Source organism: Acanthaster planci, linkage group LG05, assembly GCF_054643075.1.
Source record: "Acanthaster planci isolate LZ-2023a linkage group LG05, COTS_SCS, whole genome shotgun sequence".
NCBI classification, from domain to species: Eukaryota; Metazoa; Echinodermata; class Asteroidea; order Valvatida; family Acanthasteridae; genus Acanthaster; species Acanthaster planci.
The window spans coordinates 21,377,944-21,404,355 of record NC_141781.1 but is presented as its reverse complement, the minus strand read 5'-3'; the positions used below and the strand labels follow the sequence as shown (position 1 = coordinate 21,404,355).

Sequence of the window (26,412 nt, the reverse complement as noted above, 5' to 3'; positions counted from 1 at the left end):
TCTTTATTGGACCATTGTCTGGTTGGTTGGTTGTTTACAGAGGGTGCAGTTGCACAAGGAAGTGGTGAAGGTGAAAAGGGGTAATATTCGTGAAAATTTGTTCTTATAAACCAAACTCCAACTCAGCAACAAGGGAGTATATCAAATTCATCCATAACTTTGAATTATACATGTACACTGTTTAAGGAGGGCGGGAAACGAAAGTGGGGGAGGGAGTCCAGTAGACTGGCCACCAGTCTGGGGCTAGAGGGCGCTATGCAAATTTAGGGTCAGGCGCGATGCACAAATTAATGGTGCATGCACGTCGTGTTTTTGTTCTGTGGTGACGAGCAGACCGACCTTGTTACTTGAGTACCAGGTACCAAGACAGTCGCAGGTGTTTCCTTTGCCTTGTCTGAAGTTCCTGGCCAATTGCCAACAGATTGTTTGTAAAAAAGTAATTTATTTTACTTCAAGTTCAACGTACGTCAAGAGTACCGTCACGTGAGCATCATTGCTGTCTGGCTGTGCATGGAGGTAGGACAAAATGTAGGCCTTTTTAAAGTGTGACAGGTCAAAAATTTTGAACCATGGAATTACACTATATGGTCCTCTTTCCGTGCAAAGATTGAGCAATCGCACAACTGCATATCGACCGACTGTACCTAGCTTTGACATTTGAAGATGCGTTTATGGGAGACCATCGTGCATCGGACATTAAAGGACTTGTAAAAGTGGTGGGGCTTGAACCAGAATCCGATAAGTCTGCAATTCTCTTAATCTGCTATAGTTGCTTGGCTTGACACAAAATGAAACCAAAGCTTCATTAGTATATGAAATTTTAGTTTTCTTGTTACCAATTTAATTTGGAATTCTCCAAAGGTCACGTCTATTTGGACAATGCATGCTCTGTTGAAATCGCATCCCAGGGAGGAATCCGTTCCGATGAGTTCGTAGCGAGTGACAGAATGTTACAGTGGTATTGAGAGATTGTAGTTTCTTGAACTGCTTTTGTTTTTCCCCTAGCTGTCAAGGGTATCACTTGCACCTAACTTGACTACAAGACAAGATGACCCAAGGAATGTCATCAGGTAGTGGCAGGATGCGTCACCCACCAGTATTTGTATGGTGCCAGGAAGAGATTGAAAGATGACATTGACCGAGAGGCGACCATCAAATCATCCAGAGTGGAGGATGTGACTGCTGAGGTGTTTCCAAGCAAGAGGTATTTTTCACTTTGTCATTCCCTTTTCAGCTTTCCTTCTTGTTTCTTACTCTTTTTTCTTTTCACTGTCTCTTCTATTAAAGGAAGGGGGTTGTAACACTTCCACCCCAATACTCATGGTTGGCGGATGAAAGAGGAAGTTATTCACATGTACACGCTAGTATGTGACCAAATTGAATTCTTGTTGGAGGGGAAGGAGTTATTTTTAGCTTGTTGTCACTGATGTACACTTGTATTTGAACTTTTACCAACTTGAAATATGTATCATTGCACATACCATTTACATAGGGTCGGTCAACCAATAGCGTAGCTAGGATTTTACATGGGGGGGCACAAGGGGGAACCAGCATCCTATGGGGGGCACCAGCTTTCAGTGGTGTGGTGTTTGGGAGGTAAGGTTTGGTTAGCCTTGTTCAATATCCATTCGTCCATTGACTTTCATACAAGAAACTAGCAGACTAAAGAAAATATGCAAAGAAAATGTAAAGAAAACAAATTACCTGATTTTATGATCTTGTCTCGTTTCTTAGTGGGGGGCACCTAGAATTTGTGGTTGGGCACATGCCCCTTCAGACTCTCTGTGGCTACGCCCCTGGGGTTAACCCCTTACCAGAGTTTTGTCTCATGCTCAATTTGCAGAAAACACTGTTGCACCATCAATCTTCACGTTTTTCCTTTTGAGCCCAAACTGAAACCTTTTCATCAAGTTTCACCTTAAAAAGTGACTGCTTTTCTCAGTTTCCACTTCCAAGCTCATCCCCCCAAAGAGGCACAAGTCTTAAAATTGTCTGTTTATTGCATATGACTTCTTGCAGATCCAGTTTACATACAGTGTATGAATCCAGTGGCTGAATACAGCTGAACCAATCAGCCTGCCAGCCGACCAACCCGTCAACCAATCACTGTCAGTCATTCTAGACAGCCAACATTAGCCAGGCATTGGTGTTGCTAGAAGTCTTTGGACCAGTCAGGCAGCCTGCCAGCTGAACAACCCGTCAACCAGTCACTGTCAGTCATGCTAGACAGCCAACATTAGCCAGGCATTGGTGTTGCTAGAAGTCTTTGGACCAGTCAGGCTGCCTGCCAGCTGGCCAACCCATCAACCAGTCCCTGTCAGTCATGCTAGACAGCCAACATTAGCCAGGCATTGGTGTTGCTAGAAGTCTTTGGACCAGTCAGGCTGCCTGCCAGCTGGCCAACCCGTCAACCAGTCCCTGTCAGTCATGCTAGACAGCCAACATTAGCCAGGCATTGGTGTTGCTAGAAGTCTTTGGACCAGTCAGGCTGCCTGCCAGCTGACCAACCCGTCAACCAGTCACTGTCAGTCATGCTAGACAGCCAACATTAGCCAGGCATTGGTGTTGCTAGAAGTCTTTGGACTAGTCAGGCTGCGGAGCTGTATTGACAGGTAATATTAAAGATATTTTCTGCAATTTCAAGAGTTTTCTTGGAAGGGAGTTGCCCTAATAATGAGAAGACACAACTTGTCAGTAAGCTGTCCCTTTGTGTTCATTTGTCAAAAAAATTGGATGGCCCTCCCCAAAGGGAAAGGACTTTCTACAAAGTAGTCCACCCAAAAGACTGAGAAATGACACATGGTCTGTGGTTGCTATGGAAACACTATGGGTTTAGTTTTTGACTTGTCCCGTGTAGTGGCCATATAGTGTGATGTCTCTTCCAATTTGCCTGCAACCTCCATGTACAAGTCATGTGCTGATCACATGCAAATTACAACTAGGTCAGCCTAGCAGGATCAGGGGACATACGGTGTATGTCAAGAGTTCAATGCCCAGCCATTCAGGGGCATTCTACTGATATCTGAAACTAGAACCAAGCCTGAAAAACGTAGCATTGAAATTAACTACATGCAAGAATGTTGCAGGATTCAATAGTTTGTTCTAGTTTGAGTCAAATCGTGTTGGTTTGCTCATACAATAGATGTGATCACTTGTACAGGAATACAGAATGGGAACAGCTGTCATTCAACCATAATGCACGGAGGCAAGCTTCAGTGGTTGTCATGGCCTGTAGTTAAGGTAGTTGATAGTTCCATTGAATGAGTAACCTTTTGACTTTTAATGGACTGGATAGATTACTGTATGCATAAAAATTGCTGGTTCATTTAGTTTGAGAGAAAAAAAGGTATCTTTGCATTTTTGCAGTTATGTTAATAGTCATGATTTTAGGAATGCGTTAGAAAAATTGTTGACTGAGAAATAAGATGTATTCAGGAACTTGCCAGTTGATATTTTTGTTTTTCGGATGAAGGTGTATAAGAATGAAAAGATTGTGGAATTGCACTGCAATTCAGATAGCAATTGGGAATTGAAACCTCAAGAATTGGTTGAGAATTCCAATTTGAGATTGTGTAAAGAAATCTGGAGAACATCAACTAGCAAGGTACTAAAACCTAAGAAGTATTTCATTAGAATTGTGGAAATTCTTTAATCTCATGTTGAGCCTTGAAAACATACAATGATATGTTGTCAGGAGTTTTGTTTGATTTAATGCAAAAAAAGAGATGGATTTCTCTTGCTTTGCATACACATTAGCGACTGTTTTACTTGGAATTTGTCATCATTTATTATAGCTTTGACGAATGATTGCAGGAATAGACAGTTCATTTAAATATTGTAAAAACTAGAAAGGAAGCTGTTTGAGATTGGAAGACAAACAGAGTTGGTTTTCTGCTGATGAGCCTTATATAAATGTTCCAAATGCCAAAAGGGCTTAAGGTACTTTAGAATAGTTTTCATCTGGATAAAACGCAAAATACTCAAGCTGATGTGAGTTTCCAGTTCACTTTAAAGTTTCACTATTGAAATGCTGCAGACTGAACTTGGATATTGAATCTGTCGAAAGGTTCCAGGCTTTGCTGATACAGAGCATGTAGCAAGGCGATGTTTGATTCTGTGTAGGACATTAAGATACCATTCATAGTTCCATCAAAATTCTTGAGTTTTTTTCTTGAAATTGCCTTGATGATGTTGAATTTGTTTTTGTTGAAAATTGTCCAATTTCTGCTTACCTTCCTCAGGTTGCTGCAAATGCCTTCGGTCCTCTTGCTGTCGATGTGAGAGTGGTGGAAACGATCGTCCCGACTTCCGGACTGGTGCTGGCTGTGGGCTGAGTTGTCTGATTTGTCGTTCCGTCTTCTGTGTTCATCCCCTCTGTTGCCGTGGTAAGATCGTCCCGAGGAGTTGTCTCGGTCTCTCTTGTTGTCGTTGTTGTACCTGATAGATTCAAGATAATTCGTTTACAGCAAGCAAGAAGAAGCCATTTGTGACAACATAGAGGACTGCTGAGGACATAGACCAATACAGTCTGCACAGTCTTTCCTCTCTTCACAGATCTAATATACCTAAAATTAACAATGATAACAAACTTGAAAACCAAAGATGACACAGATTTAAAGAACTCGCGTCATGAACAAAAAGTCACACAATTTTTGAGGATAAAACTACAGTGACAAAGATGGCACGGCATTAACAAAAAAATGTCACCAGTGATGCCATCAAGCCGACTCAGATGACCCCAAATTAACAATGATAGCACTGCACAGAACCCAGTGGAGTCTCTGATGAATTTGCCTCACCTTGATATGCCATCTTCTCTGTCTCTGGAGTAGCTATTACCAAATCGATGGTTATCATACTGTTGAGGGTGTCCACAGGTGCTGCCGGTGTGTCCAGAGCCATATCTAGCAAGAACCAATGAATAATGACGATGTAAATTCATCCTGGTAATGCGCAGCAAGCTATTCTAACTAAATTTTGAAAAAACATAAATGGAAGTTTAGATGTTGAGTACCTCAACTTCAACATTCATCCCAAGTTGTTTGGGATAAACTGTTAATGACTTAAGACATTTAAACACCCAGCCTGTGAAACAGTCCAGAAAATGGTCACCTAATTATGAACTGTCTAGAGATTTGCTCAGGTTTTACTGAAAAGGCAGTTAAATGTGATGCGCTTTTTAAAAATTTAACAAGCAGGCTGCTTTATTCAATTTGATATCTTTGGACTTCTCACGCCGAGAATGCCATCTTTACTGCACCTTGTTTGAATCTTTGTCTCATTGTTGGAAAATATGGCACATTGTCCCAGTTTGTGTCTAATTTTAGGAGTGCTGAACAACAGTTTTCTGATTTGGGGGGATAAAAACTGTTTTGATAACATATGAACACACATTGAAGACCTTTTTAATACTTTGAGTTGTTAATTTGTGGAAGTTTGCAGGGAAAATGTTTGGAAATTTGCTGCATGAAGTTGGTTCTTGTTATTTATATGCAGTCATAATTTCCTTCTTTGTTTAATATCGGCTTAGGCTATTTAAGTAAAAGGCAGTGTACATGTTGTAAGACAGGTCTTTGCAAAACAAACTTTGGTTGGAGTAAGGTTTATTTCTATTCCTTTATATGACTTCTAGGTTAATTCATTCATTTGTGTTCAAAACTATGGCTTGAAACATTAATCTTGATCTGAATCACACTACAACAAAACATGACTCCAATATCAGCTTATTGTCATCAAGGAACAATTCTGTGGAGAATTCCACACGTAATGAATATGATTGTACATGATACGTGTAATTCATAAGGATTTCTGTGAGGCATTTGAGATAATTATTATTGATTTTTCCTGAGTACATATTCTTTTGTAATTGTTTTTATTGAAATAGCTTTCATGTTTGATCTTATTTCAAAAGTAAATATAATGTACCAAAGAAAACTCTGCATGTAATTAAAGGAATTAAATTACAAGGAATTTTGTAAGTCACAAAAGTAAGTTATCCTTTCTAAAGAGAGTTTTTGGCTGACAAATTGAAAAAGGAAAGAAACGGAAGTGTATGGCATGAATAACCCAACTTTTTGGAGATGCCTTAATTGAAAATAAAATAATTTCTCTGCCAAGTTTTTCCACTGAAGATGGTCAGTTATCCAACCAGACGACGTGGATCTTAATATTGTAACTTTCTATTGAAAACAGGTCAGCCAGAAAAAAATATTTTCGAGTTAATGTCATTTCAAACATAAAAATAACAGGTGTGCATGTGTAATGTTCATAGTAATATGTAGGATGAAAAATGTAGCAATTGAGTACTTAAGTAGAAGACTCAAATATGAAAACGATTTATGGAGATGTTCAATTAAGTGGAAACAGAACTTGTATATTAATAAGATCATTTTCCAGTTAATTGTTAGGATGGAACTTTAAGGAAAACCAGCAACAGCCACTTAATAAAAATTAATGATTCAAAATATGACAAGATTTCAGAGGCAATTCAGTAAAACCACTTGCTCCCATTTCCTTTAACGTTCTTCTCCGGAAAGTTTTTGCAGAGAACTTGTAATCAGCATGGGGGGAGATTACCATGAATTTAAAAAGTTATGTGCAAAATGAAAAAAGAGGCAAATAGTAGAGGGCGCTATCGAAAATTCAGGCCCCTCTATAGAGGGAGCTATACTAGTAATTTTAATCTATGCCAACCTGTAGAGGGCGCCATTGCATTTATTGAGCGTTTTTGAAAGTATGGCTTCTTTGCCGATGTGGCTTTGAGCTTGGTCAGGCTCGAAAACGTAATAAAAAGATACCAACTTTAATGATTACAGTTTTTAGGTCTGCTAGACGTTATTTTTAAGAGAAATGTGAAGCTGACCAAAGTGTCGCAAACCTTCCTACTTTTTGGCTATTCTTGGAAATATTTGCAATGTACCGACACACTAAAATTTCGTTCACTATTATAGAGGGCGCTATTTTTCAACGCCATCCTGCGAAATCGATTATCTGTCAATAGAGGGCGCCGTTGACTTTGGCATACGGGGGCGCTATTTATTGCCATGCATAAAATGTCGGTAGAGGGCGCTGTTATTTTGATCAATAGAGGGCGCTATATATTTGGCAGAAATTCATGCAGTGGCGCTATAGGCAAGTAGGCAGTGTAGAACGTGAGCTAAGTCGGGTTTCTGCTGTATCGACAAGAAGCGCAGTAAATATCCCGTGTCCACAAAAATAATGTAAGAAGCTTTTTTTCTGTTGTATTGTTAAGCTTGTATCCGAAAACTAGGCTTAACGTTAGCAGTGGTACTGTAGGAGTGGTTGATTCAATGTAGGCTAGGTCAACTCGCCCCTTACTGACTCGCTCCTTTGCCAACTCGCCCCCGACCAATTCGCCCTTTACCATCCGTCAACTCACCCCCTGGCCAAGTCGTCCCCCTTGCTATGGTACCCCCGGCAAACTCGCCTCCTGAACAAGTCACCCCCTCAGACGAGAGTCCACAGGTTTGCACCATCCACATTTCCAAATTTAAGTGAGTTTAGTATAGGCCTACATTGTAATTAGGCGGGATATTGAAGAATTCACCTGAAGGGGACTATTGAGAATTATTTAATAAACTTGCGTTTGGTTGATTGACTGATTGTAAAACACGCTAAGCTTATCAGAATTCATTATCTGGCAAACATCATTACCTCCACCTTTTCCTACTTCCATGCCTCCACCTTCCTGCATTTGAATTATTCTGTGCAACTGACTTTGTGTAAATCTCACTTAAAAATATATATAATATAAAATGATCTTTGCTCTCAACTTTAAGCTGTGTTCGTCTTGTTTTTATTATAACCAAGTTATGACCATCATTATTGTCATAATAATTTATAATTATTATCCCACCTTGTGCAAGGACACTTAGAAATGTACCAGTGGCCCAAACCAGTGGACTCTCCTCTGAGGGGGCAACTTGGTAGTCTTGGTTAGGAGCAAGTTTGCCAGGGGGCGAGTTGGCCAAGGGGCGACTCGGCTGGGGGGGGTGACTTGTCAGGGGGGCAAGTTGGCAAAGGGGCGAGATATGGTAAGGGGTGAGATTGTCAGGGGGCGAGTCAGTAAGGGGTGAGTCAGCTAGGGGGCGAGTTGACCTGATTCCAGTACGGAGGCTCTGGGGGTTTGTAAACTTCGGGACCCCCCTGGTTTTTTGTTACTCTAAGTTTTACTAATTATGGTCAGCCCCGAAAAAGAGTGTTACTCTGGCAATGTCTCTTGATTGTCATGACCTTATTTGGGTTACATCAGCAAGATTAAATCAGGAGAAAAAAATGTGACTTTCTTACCATGTCTATCAACGTTAATGCAGGGTCAACTGGACACACACACACGTGGCAGACTGTGTAACCTTTGGCAATGTGTGGCTGTTCTCTTCAGTACTCGTAATCCCTAATCTGCCTTTCCCATGTTTCCAACCAATCAGAGATCGGCTTTCTAATGAAACTTTTCTGTTACCATCAGAGAGAATATACCAAGTACGTCTTGACTTTATCGTCATGTTTTTTTTCAGCGGATGCGTGCATGCACAGTCTGTGTCTATGTTGTCCTTTTACCCCATAATTAACCTCAAAAATCAAACCCTCCCTCAAAATAAGTCCCCCAAATTGGAGCCACACCCACTTTATTACACTTGCAAACCATGCAAATTAATTTGCAAGGGATTTTGAAGGCCAATATCTCAAAAAACGGAAAAAAAATTCAGGTTGCGTGTTGGTACATGTACACGTACAGTACCTACGGTGATTTGATCCCAGGCATTTAGAATCTGCCATCAAAAGTAGTCTCTTGCACAGTCCAAGTCCCCCATGTACATGTACAACATTATTGTCAAACTGCCAAAAAGGAAAATCAAAATCTTCAGTAGCAATTCAAAAATCTACCAATTATTTTAACACAAATCTATGCAACTTTCAGGTTTTGTGTCTCAGATGACATCACTATTCTGCTCGTGAATTATCCGTATTTGCATGAAAATGAAAAAAGCCATGTAAACTACATCTATAGAGATTATTACTTGAAACACCAAGGTGTCATTTCAAGGATACCGGCATTTGAGGTCCCTTTAATTCTGGGTGAATTTTAAAAGATACATGTATGCTACTGGACTTCTTTTAGGAATACAGTTATAAAAATGTTCCTCCCTTTACTATAGGGTCAACTACATGTATCATAGATATGCAGGTATGTGAGATGTATGCAAATATATGTCTACACATGCCTACTCATGCACTGTACATGTAGGCTGTAGTGGCAAAAACTGACCACATTTGATGAAGTCATAGGAAGAACAACTTGAAATTTCAAGGATACAAAGGCGAGATGTTTACATTTATCTGGAAAAAAATTTAGGCCCATAGGTAATTGCCCACATGGTAAGCTTGCCAGCCGAAAGTTGGGGAAAATGTGGGCTTTTTCAACAGGGACCTTTTTCAAAGGCCTATGATTCCAAAATCAGAGCTCATTTGTGGTACATTTTCCTTTTGCAGTCAGACCTTTGCCTCAAATTAATAACAAGGATAGAGTATCGTAAGCCCCTAAACACACATCTTGGGCTGATGGGGGTTCTCTAAAATAGACTTTTTTATTTCTGCCTATAAATGATTTCAGGGGGAAGTACACAAGAGACACTTTTTATGATGGCAGATGCTGAATGCCTGGGATCCAATCCCCTATGTACAAACACGCAACCTGTAGTTCTTATTCGTTTTTGAGATAGCGGCCTCCAAAATCCCTTGCAAATGAATTTTTGTGGTTCGTGAGTGTAAAGAAGTGGGCGTGGCTCCAATGGGGGGGGGTTATCTCAGCAACCCTTTGGAGTTGAAGCCTAACATTTTGTATGTGCTCATTTTTCATGTAGACACTCTCTTTTCTTAATCTGAAGTGGTGACCGTGGAACATTTCCCAATTTGGGGTGAATTCATATGAAATGACTCTGCACAGACAACTTCCATTTTATTTTGCATTTTCCATATATGAAATTGTACTGCATGCACAATGTGTACATGTAAATAAACACTTCTTAAAATGGCATACATTTCCAGGTAATAATTGTGCAATTGTTGGAAGCAGTGCCTAAAGACACAAATAGGGGATGAGTTTCTATGGTATACCGCATAGCGTAACACACTTGTATGCTATCTGTCTCATCCATTCGTGTCCATTTTGGGATTTTTTTCCATGAAAAACATGAAAAATAAAGAGTTCCAAGGCAAATTTATGAGTACAATGACGCATAACAGTCACAGTTGTTAATTGCACATGAACAATGCTTCAAAGCAGTGGCGTAGCCACAGGGGAGGGGGGACGTGGCTCCCATCAATTGCCAGGGCCCCCCCAGTTGCCCTCCGACTAAAAAAACCAGAGGAATGGATTGAACAAGGCTGAAATACTCCCCCCTCCCAAAAGCACACCACTGAAAGCTGCCCCCCCCAAAGATGCTGGTGCCCCCTTGTTTTCCCCCCCCCCCCATAGTAAAATCCTATCATAGTTACTTCACTGCTTCAATGGTCAACCGCAGGTATCTTGTGGCACCAACTCTGGCAGATGGAACATGTATTCATGCAATGGGCAGGCGGTGCACCTGCTGGAGTTGGCAGTCCATTGTATTTTTACCTCCAGGTCTATAGTAATTCTCAGACACCACCTTATGCAGTGTCTGGGACACCACCAGTCCTTAGCCCTGTAGAATGCCGAAAGTCCCAGACTAGAGCCACTCTACTGGACTCCCACCACCAGTCCTTAGCCCTGTAGAGTGCCTAAAGTCCCAGACTAGAGCCACTCTACTGGACTCCCACCACCAGTCCTTAGCCCTGTAGAGTGCCTAAAGTCCCAGACTAGAGCCACTCTACTGGACTCCCACCACCAGTCCTTAGCCCTGTAGAGTGCCTAAAGTCCCAGACTAGAGCCACTCTACTGCACTCCCACCACCAGTCCTTAGCCCTGTAGAGTGCCTAAAGTCCCAGACTAGAGCCACTCTACTGGACTCCCACCACCAGTCCTTAGCCTGTAGAGTGCCTAAAGTCCCAGACTAGAGCCACTGTACCGGACTCCCACCACCAGTCCTTAGCCCTGTAGAGTGCCTAAAGTCCCAGACTAGAGCCACTCTACTGCACTCCCACCACCAGTCCTTAGCCCTGTAGAGTGCCTAAAGTCCCAGACTAGAGCCACTCTACTGGACTCCCACTACCAGTCCTTAGCCTGTAGAGTGCCTAAAGTCCCAGACTAGAGCCACTCTACTGCACTCCCACCACCAGTCCTTAGCCCTGTAGAGTGCCTAAAGTCCCAGACTAGAGCCACTCTACTGCACTCCCACCACCAGTCCTTAGCCCTGTAGAGTGCCTAAAGTCCCAGACTAGAGCCACTCTACTGCACTCCCACCACCAGTCCTTAGCCCTGTAGAGTGCCTAAAGTCCCAGACTAGAGCCACTCTACTGGACTCCCACCACCAGTCCTTAGCCCTGTAGAGTGCCTAAAGTCCCAGACTAGAGACACTCTACTGCACTCCCACCACCAGTCCTTAGCCCTGTAGAGTGCTTAAAGTTCCAGACTAGAGCCACTCCACTGGACTCCCACTACCAGTTCTTAGCCCTGTAGAGTGCCTAAAGTCCCAGACTAGAGCCACTGTACCGGACTCCCACCACCAGTCCTTAGCCCTGTAGAGTGCCTAAAGTCCCAGACTAGAGCCACTCTACTGGACTCCCACCACCAGTCCTTAGCCCTGTAGAGTGCCTAAAGTCCCAGACTAGAGCCACTCTACTGGACTCCCACCACCAGTCCTTAGCCCTGTAGAGTGCCTAAAGTCCCAGACTAGAGCCACTCTACTGGACTCCCACTACCAGTCCTTAGCCCTGTAGAGTGCCTAAAGTCCCAGACTAGAGCCCCTCTACTGCACTCCCACCACCAGTCCTTAGCCCTGTAGAGTGCCTAAAGTCCCAGACTAGAGCCACTCTACTGCACTCCCACCACCAGACCGTAGCCCTGTAGAGTGCCTAAAGTCCCAGACTAGAGCCACTCTACTGCACTCCCACCACCAGTCCTTAGCCCTGTAGAGTGCCTAAAGTCCCAGACTAGAGCCACTCTACTGCACTCCCACCACCAGTCCTTAGCCCTGTAGAGTGCCTAAAGTCCCAGACTAGAGCCACTCTACTGCACCCCCACTACCAGTCCTTAGCCCTGTAGAGTGCCTAAAGTCCCAGACTAGAGCCACTCTACTGCACTCCCACCACCAGTCCTTAGCCCTGTAGAGTGCCTAAAGTCCCAGACTAGAGCCACTCTACTGCACTCCCACCACCAGTCCTTAGCCCTGTAGAGTGCCTAAAGTCCCAGACTAGAGCCACTGTACCGGACTCCCACCACCAGTCCTTAGCCCTGTAGAGTGCCTAAAGTCCCAGACTAGAGCCCCTCTACTGGACTCCCACTACCAGTCCTTAGCCCTGTAGAGTGCCTAAAGTCCCAGACTAGAGCCACTCTACTGCACTCCCACTACCAGTCCTTAGCCCTGTAGAGTGCCTAAAGTCCCAGACTAGAGCCACTGTACCGGACTCCCACCACCAGTCCTTAGCCCTGTAGAGTGCCTAAAGTCCCAGACTAGAGCCCCTCTACTGGACTCCCACTACCAGTCCGTAGCCGTGTAGAGTGCCTAAAGTCCCAGACTAGAGCCACTCTACTGGACTCCCACCACCAGTCCGTAGCCCTGTAGAGTGCCTAAAGTCCCAGACTAGAGCCACTCTACTGGACTCCCACTACCAGTCCTTAGCCCTGTAGAGTGCCTAAAGTCCCAGACTAGAGCCACTGTACCGGACTCCCACCACCAGTCCTTAGCCCTGTAGAGTGCCTAAAATCCCAGACTAGAGCCACTCTAGTGGGCTCCCACCACCAGTCCTTAGCCCTGTAGAGTGCGTAAAGTCCCAGACTAGAGCCACTCTACTGGACTCCCACCACCAGTCCTTAGCCCTGTAGAGTGCTTAAAGTCCCAGACTAGAGCCACTCTACTGGACTCCCACCACCAGTCCTTAGCCTTGTAGAGTACCAAAGTGTAGTGCAAACTAATGGAGTATTCTTGATGTACCCTAATCAAATTTCACTATCAAATTCATCAATCTTCTAATATTCTGCTTCAATTTAACATACCTGTGTGGTATTGTGTGATTTGAATTAGTACATACCATACAGCAAGCATAGACTCATCTGACAAATTCCTGAAATTGTTATGTAGCTAGCTAAGCTGGATGCTGATTGGATATTGGTTTATTGCTTTACAGTTGAATGGTTTTGATAGTGCAGTGTGTACATACGTGGACCTAAGGGTGTGTCTCGTAGTTAAAGGTTGTTGAAGTTCTTGCACAGCCATCTTGGATTTGTTCCATTCTTTTGGTTGAATTTACTTGCATTTACGTGACAACAATCTGCTACAAAGTTTGGGTGAAATTTTATTTTCACCACATTTTCCGATTTTTTTTTCTTGACATTCAAAGATAAAGTCTTTTAAAATGTGACCAAAACTAGAAAAAGAATTTTCTGACAAACTTGTTGATGGATAATTGATTGGCTTTAATGATGCTTTACAAGAATTTATTAACTTGAAATGAATTTGTACGTGTTTAGGTGAGATTTTCTGAGATTTGTTTCAAGTGCCACATAGAGGAACACTCAGCTGAATTCTGGCCCAGTTTCTGGACGCCATCAGTTTTGGAAATTGAAAAGAAGTTTTAATGACACTGATATTGCTCACAAAGGTTTGACACAGTGTACCATCAAGGGAATAGAGCCAGTCGATAACCAAATCAGGTTGAAGTTTGGGAAATTGCTCACAAAGGTTTGACACGGTGTATCATCAAGGGAATAGAACCAGTCGATAACCAAATCAGGTTGAAGTTTTTCGTAAGAAAGAGGTTTGGCAATGCTGTGGGAAGGAAGTCAAGTGACTGTTGAAGTATGCCACATTAGGGGACTATTCGCGTGTGTTGGTTCACATGCCGGTTGGCACTGTTGCCGTTTACACGTTGTGGTGCATATGACCTATTCACTTTGGCACTCTATACCCAAACTAAAAAAAGTGTGTACAGTACATGTATTTCAGATTAGATTACTATTAGTCCCATTTCTCTAGTAAAGGCTTCACTCAACCAAGCAGTTCAATTAATTTACTTGAGCTGCAATCCCTAAACTATTTCCTGTTAGTGTGAAATGTTCTTCTCCCAGAGCATGATCTTAAACAGTGTTGAAAGTAGCGAACCACAATACATGTTCATGTACATGTAACTTGTTGGGATCAGTCTGAAACCATTGCTTCACAAGCAACAAATGATGTGCAACTCGAAACAAGCACTTTGAAGTTTTCGTTTAAGTTCATCCGCTGATACACATGGCTTAATCATGTGTGTCTGGTTTCCAGACACAAAGCTACTTGTAAAACACTCATTGAAATCTTGGCATTTATCACCGTTTGAGACTGAAAAGAATGTGACTGTACATGCATTTGCCTATCAAGAGTGAATCTGTGTAGCAAATGAATTGCAATGACTGTCCAGAGGACAAAATGAAAACCAAAATTCAAAAACAAGAACAACAGAGAAGTTGCAGTTCAGGTGAATAAATAAACTTCCCAGGTGCCAAAGCCAAATTGAAAATACAGGGTTCACAGCAACCTTTTTTCTGCAAAATCTCCACTTTTTTCTCATTTAAACTTTGAGGCAGGGGGTAGCCCGGTAGATTGGCCATTGTCCGGCGTTAGCCTTGAAAAATTGAGATACACGAAATTACCAGGCTGAATGATGCAGGCTGTGCTATGGTTTGTAGCCTTTAGCCCTAACCCCATCAGGTGAAAAAGTCTGATGCTTGGCAGTCAGCAGGAGCCAAACAAACTGGCCATGTTGAGACAATGGGAGCTAGTCCCATTGAACAATGCCGCTGTTGGATCTTGTGGTGACTGGCAACCACATACTCTCGGGCTGTTTGTCCTCGGGCAGACTTGACCTGTTGGATCTTTTCACACAGGGCAGACAAGCCACTTTGACAAATGATGCAAAGTAATATGTGTCCACAGGTTTTTGATCCAAGCTAGAGAAGTAGGGTTAAAACTCAGATATGCGAATTCAATCTGTTCAAGTAATGGGTTGTTTTCATTGGCTGATCTTTTACAGGAGACTTGGAACAGGTGTCATGTTGCCTGCCATCAGTAAGCCAACTCAATAAGGTCATTCCATGTCAGATGACAGCACTGTTGACCTTACAAGTCATGTAGGTCTTTGGATTTTGCTACAAAGATGCTGTGCTTGAAGACATCAATAAATAATAAATACATGTGTGTACGTGCCAACACAAACCAGCCAGTCATCTTGTCAACCAATCACCCTACCAACCAGCCAGTCATCTTATGAACCAATCAGCCTACCAACCAGCCAGTCATCTTGTCAACCAATCACCCTACCAACCAGCCAGTCATCTTATGAACCAATCAGCCTACCAACCAGCCAGTCATCTTGTCAACCAATCAGCCTACCAACCAGCCAGTTATGTGATGAACCAATCAGCCTGCCAACCAGCCTGTCATCTTGTCAACCAATCACCCTTCTAGCCAGCCAGTCATCTTGTGAGCCAAATAGTCTACCAACCAGCCATTCATCTTGTGAGCCAGTCATGCTAAACATCTAGCAAGTGGCCAGGCATCAGAGTTACTTCAAGTCTATACCAATCATGCAGTGGATTAGCACAGGTAGGCTGCATACCAAAGCTCAAAGGCTTTTGACGTGTACCTTTGGATAGGTTCCACCCTTTTATATTCATCAAATATGCCTTGTCATTTCCACACAGTCACTTTCATCTTTTAATGCAAATCATGTTGAGGTGAGGTCTTATGAAGCCTCAGAAACAACCTGCAAGAACTACCACAAATGCAGATAAAAACATCTTTCTAACCCCATCATGCCTTTCTTGATTTCTGAATGGATAGTTCTCCACTCAACATGTAAATTGAAATAGATCATTCTATAAAAAAAATTGATAAACCTCACAATATTATCCAGAGCTGAGCCAATGGATTGTTAGGTGTAGTAATGAGTTTGTTTTTATGTTACCTTGAAAGTAAAACGTTTTTGTTGGTTCAACTTTGTACATTCCTTTTGCTTAAATTCCTTGACGATTTCCTTTTAGGTGAATCCCCCACAAAATGACAAATATTTTGTTGTTGTTTCCATGAGAACACCTTGAAGACAAATGCAACCAGCCATTTCCTGCAAGGTGAGTCAACATAGTTTTATTAAAAGGTAGTATTCTTTTAATGAAATCTGTAAATTTAATCATAGACCGACTCTAACCTCTAACATACATGTATGTGAAAAATTTTGAAAATTAAAATGTGGGGCTTCAGGACTTAAATCACTCATTTCAAAGATGAAATACGTATAACAAAGCTTGGTCCAAGACTCTGAATGACCTATTGGCAAATTGTTCATACCAAAAGTCCCACGACTGAGGCTCCTATATCCAGTGTGACATACATATAGCGTTGTATACATTTGTAGACCTAAGACAAAGTCTTAGAGTTAACCTTGGACCAGTACCTGTATGTACATGTAAATTTTCTGGGACTTAATGAAGAAGTCATTCAGACAGGAGGTAGTTACTCAAACATTGGATACTTTTCTGATTCACCGGTTTGAATTCAAGCAAAAATTTCAAGTTGTTCTTCATTATGCTCGTCACAATACTGGTGTCGTTTTGAGGATATGGAAAAATGAATTCCACAATTAGTGAGGGTAAATGTGATGGATATTAAAAATGAACAGATACTAGCTAGTCTGTTTCTTTTCAGTGTAACTATATAGATGTAATTGAGCTTAATTATGGACTTATTGAGCTTTGTGTATTAGAGAATAGCATTGTGTTTGAAAACTTGACACAGACTTTCAAACTGAAATAGATGTACTCAGAGTTTTGTTTTGTATTTGTTTGCAACGATGCATTTCTCACTTGTAACTGTATTTTCTCTTTGCCACCATTGCAGGTAAACAGTGTGATAAACAGCAGCATCCCTCATCACCATGACAACAGCTTTGCCTCCAGAGATTTCAAGTCTAGCCATCCGTTTTCATCAGAAATGTAAAAAAGAATCATTTGTATATTTGCAGTTTACAAGGTGTCAAAAATATCCTTGTTATCGACCTTTCCTCAGATTAAGGAGATATGTCTTGAAAAATCTTCAGCTTATTTTTTCTTTCAAATTTTTGGTTACATGTTTGACCAGTATCAAAAAGCAAAAGCAGGAAGATTTTTGAAAGTTTGTTTTGAAAGAGAACATTTCAGATTTAAGTGATTTTCAAAGGTCATTATGATATAAACTTGGATATTTTCGTAGCCTTTGTGAGCTTTCCAAGTTGTTTTACTCCAAGCATTAGAACAGGCAGTAGGTGCATCTTGAGTTGATGAAAGAGAAAACAGAACAACCTGGAATATATGCACTCTTCCAACATTTTGGATCGCTTCCAAATGTCATTCTTTAGTCTGATAAGTAACCAAATTTCCACCAGAGCGGTTTTTATTTATGAAACGCTAAATACAAATCAAGTCCCATTGATAGCAAAAACAAAGTAACTTCATCAGGAAAGGAGTACGAAAACTTGGATAGGTTTTTAAGCTGTTGTCTTGTAAGCTCTGATATATAAATGTTGTTATGTCTTTTATCTACAAGCAAACGCAAATCGTTAATGCTCATTGGTTGATACCACTGTATGATGTCATCTTACCTTGCATTTACCTGTAACTCAGCGATGCTGGTATTTGCCCTTACACTGTTCGGCAAATTTGCTTTGGGATAAATTTATTTCTTCTTTTTTGCCAGTGATAGGTGTACATTGTTATATTACAGGAAAACTCAAATGAATCCAATGACATTGCAAACATTATGTAGATCATACAACTCAGAATTGTTGCATAAAAGCAGACCCTTTTGTAAATATCATAAGACTAACCCTGCCCTCCCCCAAAAAATATTGCACAAAGTTTATAAGTTTCAAGTTAAATGTTGACAAAGTTTTGAGACAAAACTGGCGTACAGACCAAAATTTAAAATTATTGATACAGTTGAAGGTTGCTGTTCTTTGAGTTTTCCTGGAAAACATTTTAAAACTAGAAAGAGATGGATCAATGCTGTGTTCAGTGAATGGGCTCTTTATCTCTGGTGTTGGGAATTCTCTAAGATTCTTGACCCTGTCCTGTGTATAACACTTCAAATGATGTCTTCCCTTGTACAGAGATGTGAAAAAATTCTTCATTGCTCCATTATTCTGGGGATGTCTCCTACTTTGTCCCTCCCCTGATGTGGGGATGTTTCCAACTTTGCCCCTCCCCTGGTGTGGGGATGTCTCCAACTTTGCCCCTGCTCTGGTGTGGGGATGTCTCCAACTTTGCCCCTCCCCTGGTGTGGGGATGTTTCCAACTTTGCCCCTCCCCTGATGTGAGGATACATGTCTCTAACTTTGCCCCTCCCCTGGTGTGGGGATACTTGTCTCTAACTTTGCCCCTCCCCTGGTGTGGGGATACATGTCTCTAACTTTGCCCCTCTCCTGGCGTGGGGATACATGTCTCTAACTTTGCCCCTCCCCTGGTGTGGGGATACTTGTCTCTAACTTTGCCCCTCCCCTGGTGTGGGGATACATGTCTCTAACTTTGCCCCTCCCCTGGTGTGGGGATATATGTCTCTAACTTTGCCCCTCCCCTGGTGTGGGGATGTTTCAAACTTTGTCCCTCCTGGTTATGAGGACATGATGATGATTATCCATATCTGGTCTTTCCCCTTTGTGGATTTTCTAAACATACCTTGCATGGATCCATCTCATGGGATATGATCAAAGGTATGGTTCAAGATTTAAGTGTTATGATAATAGTCAAGATTTCTAGGAACATGTGATATTTGTGCGACGTTTTCTTAGAAATAACTTTTCCATTTAAATCTCTTGACAATACCTTTTGGGTACATTTTAGCAACAGATGCGCACTGCGTATTCATTAAGTGATTTCATTGACTGGAGGACAATGTCAAAACCATTACATCCGATCTCAAACAGATCAAATCAGGTTTGCTGATTGCGTGTAAGATTCCAGCTCTAAGACATTTGTGCTCTGATCAGCTACAAATTGATGGCACTTGATGTTTTGAACCATACCTTTGGATGTTTGTTATTGCATATTGATGAGAATCACTCCCACAAATTGAATCTGAGACACAGACCACAGGACAAGCACTTCTCAAAATTCCAAAAAGACTTATTTAAGTACACCAATTCTAGTAGAATCTAAAACCATGAAATTTGGAAACCATTGTCCACTTTTTTGCAGTTCATGCATGATTTAGTGGAGTCATGGAAAATTTGTTCAATTTACATATATTTATTTGTTTTATTCACCAACAGTGTGTATTTGCAGAAACTATATTCAGAATGTCTCGTGTCAAGGGAGTGGTTCTCACATTACCTTACTTGCCAAATGTTTCCAAAATGTCTTTTTGTATTACATGTATTTATGAAATCCCATTCTACATGCATGTACAAGCAGCAGTGTTGTGCTAAACATACGTTGCTGGTTGGCGCCCTCTACTGTCTGGGGCGTGTGGCAGTCTGTGGCCCAGGTACTGTGGTTGATATACCTATTGTTTAGTGAAATCGACTGTATGTGTCACTGATGCTCTAATCTACCGGTGTCCTGCCTCAAATAATTGACATGCTATTTCACCCAAAAATCTTCCAAACTCTCAAGTATAGGAAAGAAAGGATTTCTGTTGCTTACTTAAGTCTTTGGGGTCCCTGTATGGTTTGGTGTAACGGACTGAGGACCATTGCACTTTTTTCACCATTTTTTTGATCATTTTGTTATCCTAAGTTGGTACCCGTCATTCTTTGTTCCTGTGTAAACAGGTTGCTTTTTTGGCAGGGTCATGATGACCAAACCTTTATCAAAGAGGACATCTACTTCTGATCTGAGGGGGCTCTAGACCTGATGAATGATAGTGGCTTCTTCTCAGGTGTTGGTGTGAGACTTGGAGGAAAGACATTCTAATATGGCTGCTCAACTTTACTTAGATTCCACAGAATCATTTTAGTTTTGGTTTCATTTGTGTTTGGAGGTATGTTTCCTTGAAGGTGGTATTAAAGATGACATTGGGATTGTTAAAAGAGTAAAACTGAGTAGACAGTATAAAAGTTTATCATGAGTAGGAAATAATAGGTCTGTATTAGCAAAAAGGATCATCTAACCTAATGTTTGAAAGTTACAATTTAGTTTACCACAGGTAAATTTAAGAAAAACGAAAGATGTACATTGTTATTCCCAGGCCAAACTGGACATGCAAACAAGATTTCAAGAAGGCAATGTTGATAGGATACCGTAGTTTATAAAATGAAGGTTTAGTTAAATGGAAATCTCAAACCTTTTAATAATAATTAGATTTCTGTTTCAGAATTCAAATAGTAATGGAATTCTTGGAGGGATTTAACTTTATAGTTAATGATTAGGACTACAAGGTGGTTAGTTGACTTCCAACTCCGTCACTTCTTTTACTGTTTAAATTTTCTTGAGGATAGCCAAATGATATGATTTATGACTTGTTGATGTCTATTGGAGTACTCAGTGTTAGTAACAATGACAACACCCGTCCCTCAGCGAATATAAGATAACATGCTCTGGATGATTGGTAACCGGATAAGTTAATAGTGTTAGGAAAAATGTAGAACTTAAATTTACCGTAAACTTACATCCGGTTTATATGTAATTGATAGGGGCATCCTTAAAATGTAAACATTCTAAAAAGTTAAAATCAGAGTAGAATAAATGAGCCTTTAGTCAAGTAGAAGTAACCTTAAACAAGCAGTGTTTTGAAAGCATTTAAAGAGAAAACTTAGATCATCCTATAAAAGGGAATCTTTATGTTTAATATCAACATTAACAATCGTATCTGTTAGAGGAAGTTAGGTAGATGTATGTGACCATTAACTATGGAGATGTTTGAACACAGTCATTTGGGCAAATTTCAAGGAATGCCATTCACTTGTCTTTATTTTTATTACACCTGTTTACTTTTAAAGTAATGTGTTTCTTTCCTCTAGTATTAAGGAGGTTGAGTTTGCAGTGTCAGATACGTGTTTAGCTGTCAAACAACGTAAGCAAAATATGAACAGGTGTTACTAAGGCTACAGGTTTTGTCTAAAGCACATTGGATTGGATTTGTTGGATTTGGTACGTCGGGATGTTCAAAGCGATTTTAGTTTAACCCTAACCTTCCCCAACCACACAGAATTAAACAGTAGTAAAGTGTTTAATTCAGTGGGGATAGGTCTGGTAGGCCCAGACAGCTGGCTTTTGCATTGGGTTTGGCATACCTCAGAAAAACTAAGTCCAACAGCCCCTGTGCACAAAGTCCCATATGGGTGTTTAACTTTGTGTGAATGGGGAAGGTTAGGTCCAGCAACCCTTGGGCAGTTAGGGTTAAGGAAGATTATGAAAAGTTAACAATTTAGTTAGTTCAGTGAAATGTGACAGTTTATCCCGAGGATCAATATTTTGTTCTGTTGCTCTGAATTTATAATATGATGATAGGAATATAAAATGATAGGAATAAATGTAGAATATGTTTCGTAGGAGCAGACCATTAACAAACCCAATGTCATCTACAGTATCTCCTAAGAGGCTTTGCCAGACTTCTGGTAAGGAAGGAAAAATTGAACCCCACAGCTTTTTTTTCTGCTGATCACACACTGTTATTATTTTTCAGTTGCACTTACTATAAATGGAATTTTGTTCTTGTGGGGTTTGTTTTCAAACGAACAAAAATTGCAGAAAAACTTTGGAAATGTTGCTCTGTGAAATTCTCATAGATTGTGTGGTTCTTCCATCACAAGTGAAAACAAAATATTCACCAGTAATGCACTTCAGTGCATTTAATTCAATGGAACTACTTGTTCAGAGAGTTTGGTTTACCTGAATAATATTTCCCAAAAACTTTGTCAAATTGTAAAGTTGTCAGCCATGTTAGAATGTGTTTCTCTGATTCACACGTCATCATCTAGGCTGAAGTTGTTGTCATTTTGATGGTCCAGGACTCAATTGGAGATGGAGTGGAAAAGTCCAATTAAAACAGCTTTGTCATTAGTACTTTTTTTTTTTCAAAAAATTCTCTTCAAGACATATTCCAAAATTTTGCAGCCTGGTTGCCCGAACAGGGGATGACGTCCGTCAATCACCCCATACAGACTCAGCAAAGATTAGGTCGGCAACAGTGAATCCTTTCTGACCTTTGCTTTGGTCATTGTTTGTTTTTTCAATAAAGTGAAATACATGCTTGATTATGTAGGGGGCAGGATACCAATGGTGCAGAGTGCCTGTGACACATCGGTGGATTTCACTGAACAATAGGTATATCAACCACAGTACCTGGGCCATAGACTGCCATATGCCCCAGACAGTAGAGGGCGCCAACCAGCAACGTATGTTTAGCACAACACTGCTGCTTTTTTTTTTTTTTTTTTTTAATGATAATAAAATGAATAGGGGTCCCCTAGAATAAATTCACACGGAAAATTTGAATAAGGTACCCCCTTGTCTTTATTTCTCACAAATCAAAAAGCCCCTCTCCTCCATGCAAGGAGGATTTCAAGAAAGTAGTCAACCAAGGATAAATCTTTAGAGGATGGACCCCAGAAACTAACACATGGTCTCGGAAGGACAACTGCAAAGGCTTCTGTGGTGTGGAAGTTCAACTCCAGAAACCTTTGTGGTTCCCCTACAATGGCACGTTTCTGGTTCCTCCCCTAAAGTGGCCTACATTGCATCATGAATATGCATACTATGGCCACGCCTTTTGTAATTTGTGTACAACCCTCTTTGCATGGAGATCATATACAAATTACCCAAGGTAATATAGGTCATAGGACACGTATCAAGATTCACTGTAGCCATTTATGGTATCATTGCCTACCTTAATCAGTGACCTTTGAACCAAAATAGGGTCTTCAAGGTTTACCGTATATATGCGTGCCCGAAAATGGGATGTCACTTTTTGTGCAAGTTCGCGCGCCTGAGTGGATTTCATACTAATTTTCAATTGAAAATTTTTTTGCAGAAATAAGGAACAGAGCCAGTCACTGCACAGTAACGACACAAACTTCATTGGTCAAAGGTCACTTGATAAGGTAAGAAGCAATACCTTCAATTTTGTAACCTGTTACCTTCAACGAGTCTCAATAATTAAATGGTTTTAGTCTTCAGATCCCCGTATTCATTTTTTTGAAATTACGTGTTGGCTGCTCAATTGTTAACAAGATGACTCATTGTTAATACACATTTTGTAATGGCAATATGCAAATTGCATCTTTCCCGCACATTTGATAAAATAGTGAAGTATTTCAAAGACTCCTGCATATGTGTTCAGAGTTTGGCTGCAATTATTTTGATTTCAAAATGCCTTGGATTTTTTTCTTGGCATGTTTGTAAACAAATAGACTCGACTTTCAGTAACAGGTTACAAATATCCTTAGTTGAGAAGTTGCCAGTTGATGTCAAGGCAAGCAATCTATCTGTTGTGCTATGTTTATTTTGTTTCAGAGTTTTGGGCGCATTACATGGTTTTACTTTCAAGTCAAGGTACTGTCTCAGCCATTTGGAAAACAAGCAGTAACAAGGCTATGAATTATGAATTTGTCAAAAGTTCATTCACTCCAATTTTCAAATATTCTATTAACAATTTGGGGCAATGAGATTCAAAGCACAAATATTTTTCCATGATTTTCCTCGTCGGTACCTTACAAATAATCAAACTTTGATATGGCAAGACTGATTTATGAATGAAACATTTCTGAAAGGTTGAAGAACATCAGCTGGCAAAGTCTCATCTTGAAAGTAAATGTTCGAGTACAGATGAGGTTGAAAAATTCTCCAATTTCAGTCGAAGTTGAAAGAAATCTGTGAGGACTTTTGTGCGGTTGTTACATGCCAAGTTAAAATGAATGATAAAGTTTATGAAACAGTCTATGCCACAAGGACTTTGCATACATTTGTAATCGCTATGAGTTATTTATGGCTTTGGGGAAGGAATTGAAAAGTTTGAATCTGAAATTGGAGCAAGTTTTTCTACCTCAGTATAAGAATCTTTAAACACACCAGGAGTGCACCAGACACTCCAAAACCATTTTTTTTTTCATTCCACAAACTATGAACAGCAAGTCTTGGTATAAATCAATCTTGATAGTTAGAGTTCATGCTGAAGTTCACTCCTGAATCCTGTTGGTAATTTGACGGTGAATTCGCAGTAGGAGTCTCATGTTCCATTTAAAGGATTTGCAAGGGCAACTATAAAAAATTTTAAAAGTAACTATCTATTAAGCCAAGATGTTGTAAAATCAGTTACTCCAGAATTCATTACAAGTCCCATTGTTGCATTGCTAGAGGAATCTTTTCAAGTTTATGGGCAAAGTAAAATCTTTGATCAAATGCACACCTCCCAAGGTTATCAAAATGGTGGAGTTCATTTGAAAAACAATTGTCTTCAGATTTGAAAGTGCTTCAATTTGCTTTATTTCTCTTGTCCAGGTAGGGATTTCAGCTGGGCTGTCCGTCATCTTCAGTGTCTTCTCATTATGAGACTCAAGATGTTCTTCAGAAATGTCATATGTCAGTTGATCCCTCTCATCACTGAAGGCAGTAGGAGTTTGAAGATCACTCAGATGTTGGAGTATGGAAAAGACCCGATGTGAAGATGGACTTGTCGCAGATGAAGGGGAGGAAATAGAGAAATATTTGAGGTTTTAAACTGATTCCATGTTTTAATTGAATGTACATCTTATAGTTTTTTTTATCATTAAAAATTATATTTAAATTGGAGGATTTTGGATTGTTAGGGCACACAGGGCTGTAAAATGGCTCTTTCTTTAATTTTGCTGCAATAAGTTCTTCAATATTTTTCAAGCTAAATGAGCTTTTAAAGTTCTTCACTTGACTTCAGTCATTGCACTGTTTGATTTTGCGAAATGAAAGCCCTAAAGTGCACTAGTTTGATCTCAAGTGTGCGTTTGTCTCAGCTTTAAAATTGGTCCGCATTGTCATTTCCGAAAATAAAGGACAGTTTGATTTTGTATTTTTAGCTCTAAGGTTTTTATTAAAGAAAATGTTTCCGACGTGAACAAACATTTGACTCCACCTCCGAGGAAAACTGAAAAAGTGTAAATTTGCTCTGAATAGAGGCATTAGAGAACTGATGGAAAGACTGAGAAACATTTTCCCCAATTTTACTTACAAAATAAATACCTAGGAACTACTTAGAAAATTCTCGTTTCCCCATAGACTTTGTACACAACCGTTTGAGTGAAGTAAGGGTGCAACTTCTTCCTGGGAAACATTTTGAGAAAGCTTAAGAGACAATTTGAATGAACCTGTAACTAGTAATGCAAAATAAACTCAACTTGTGACCTACACAAGGCTGAAAGACTGAGTAATTTGACTTCAATGTACCACACCCAGTTTTTATCTTGAGGAAAGGAAATTAAAATGTTGCCCTTGAAATTTTGTTCTTGAAGTCAATACTTACAGTTGTCAGTTGCCCACATATTGCACGATGATATAGAATTTTAGAAGAAATAAAGTAACTGCAACAAATACATTCAGATCTTGTACATTCTGAGCGTCATAAGTATGGTGTAAAATGTACATGTTGTTGGTAAAGTGGGAGACTCCGACAGTGCGATACTGTTTCACTAAAAACCCGTTGACGAAATGACGGGAATATACGCAATACTAATAGATTCTAGAAGACCACGTGATTGCAGGGAGCCAATAGAAGAAAGAGGAGGAAAGGTGTGGCGCAAAAAGAATAGGACGAACGGAAAGGGAACCCACGCGATCTGTCCTGACGAGGAATTGGAGGCGAATACCAGCCGTTTAGCAACTAATGATCCCGCTTCAACGCACGTACACAGAATGTACCTCGGCTGAAAAAGAGACCAATTCTTTTGTTGGATTCCTTTCTTCGGTCTCTCCCAAACAATAAAATGTTTCAAGGATTACGGAAGATTAGACGCCGCTATCTTTCGTTACGCTTGAGTGAACAACAAAGGGGAGAATTGAAGCAGAAAATATCGAAAAACTCGCCTTTAAAAGCAGTCCACACTACAAAAAGACACTTTTTGCAGAGGAAATTGAATAACAAACCGAACTATAGTTTCAAAATTTCAAAATTCTCCCGGACAAAAAAGTAGGTTTTTCAGGACTTGCTGGTTCCACGTTAAAACTTTCTCCTCTTCGTCGTTGGTGGCGCTATAACATAGAAAGCCCACAGTGCGATTGATATGCACGGTGCGCGCGTCAATGGGAAACACACATAGGCATTTCTCTAGCTCAGCGCACCCTTT

General features: G+C 40.6%; 3 long non-coding RNA genes across 4 annotated transcripts; 2 read left to right on the top strand and 1 right to left on the bottom strand.

The window, feature by feature from the left end:
- Window positions 1-273: 273 nt before the first annotated feature.
- Window positions 274-5,970, top strand: LOC110990808 (uncharacterized). Of its 2 annotated transcripts, XR_015425435.1 has the most exons (5): window positions 274-516; window positions 1,006-1,204; window positions 2,020-2,612; window positions 3,143-3,240; window positions 4,242-5,970. It is a non-coding gene; the product is annotated as an uncharacterized LOC110990808 (long non-coding RNA). The 2 variants fall into 2 exon arrangements; XR_015425436.1 differs by lacking the exon at window positions 3,143-3,240.
- Window positions 5,971-7,099: 1,129 nt separating this feature from the next.
- On the top strand, window positions 7,100-25,567 carry LOC147799222 (uncharacterized). Its single transcript, XR_015425460.1, has 6 exons — window positions 7,100-7,220; window positions 15,166-15,737; window positions 16,175-16,261; window positions 17,028-17,122; window positions 23,133-23,202; window positions 24,599-25,567. It is a non-coding gene; the product is annotated as an uncharacterized LOC147799222 (long non-coding RNA).
- Window positions 22,598-25,944, bottom strand: LOC147799221 (uncharacterized). The gene is made up of 2 exons (XR_015425482.1): window positions 25,593-25,944; window positions 22,598-24,769 (listed from the first exon to the last, which is right to left on the bottom strand). It is a non-coding gene; the product is annotated as an uncharacterized LOC147799221 (long non-coding RNA).
- Between the last annotated feature and the right edge of the window lie 468 nt (window positions 25,945-26,412).